Genomic DNA, 554 nt, shown 5'->3' on the forward strand with positions numbered 1-554 from the left:
TGGATTTGAAGTCTCTGGGAGTGCTCTTCTCTGAATCAACCTTCTTTAGATAGGTTGGACACTGAAATCTTATGTGTCCTACTTTTCCACACTCGTGGCAAGTGAAGCGATCCTTGTTATTCTTGCCTTTACTGGTTGACTCTTTCGCTTCCTTCTTTTGAAACTTTTTGAGTCCTCCTTTTCTTTTAATGAATTTGCTAAATTTTCGGACTAGGAGACCCATAGTTTCATCATCTAGATCGGAATCAGATTCATCATCAATTTTCTCTTCTTTGTCTTTGGAGGTCGTGGCCTTCAATGTGATGTTTTTCTTCTTCCGGTCTGATTCTTCGTGCATAGTCAAGCGACCCAGCTCCATTTCGTGCTCTTGAAGCTTTCCAAATAAGGTAGCTAGAGGCATAGAGTCCAAGTCTTTAGACTTAACAATTGCAGTCACCTTTGGTTGCCATTTCATGTCAAGACAACGCAAAACTTTATTAGTTAGTTCACATCTGGCAAATGATTTATCGAGAGCAACTAAATGATTAACAATATGAGTAAATCGCTTTTGCATA

Source organism: Lupinus angustifolius, chromosome LG08 (genome assembly GCF_001865875.1).
Source record: "Lupinus angustifolius cultivar Tanjil chromosome LG08, LupAngTanjil_v1.0, whole genome shotgun sequence".
In the NCBI taxonomy this organism is placed as follows: Eukaryota; Viridiplantae; Streptophyta; class Magnoliopsida; order Fabales; family Fabaceae; genus Lupinus; species Lupinus angustifolius.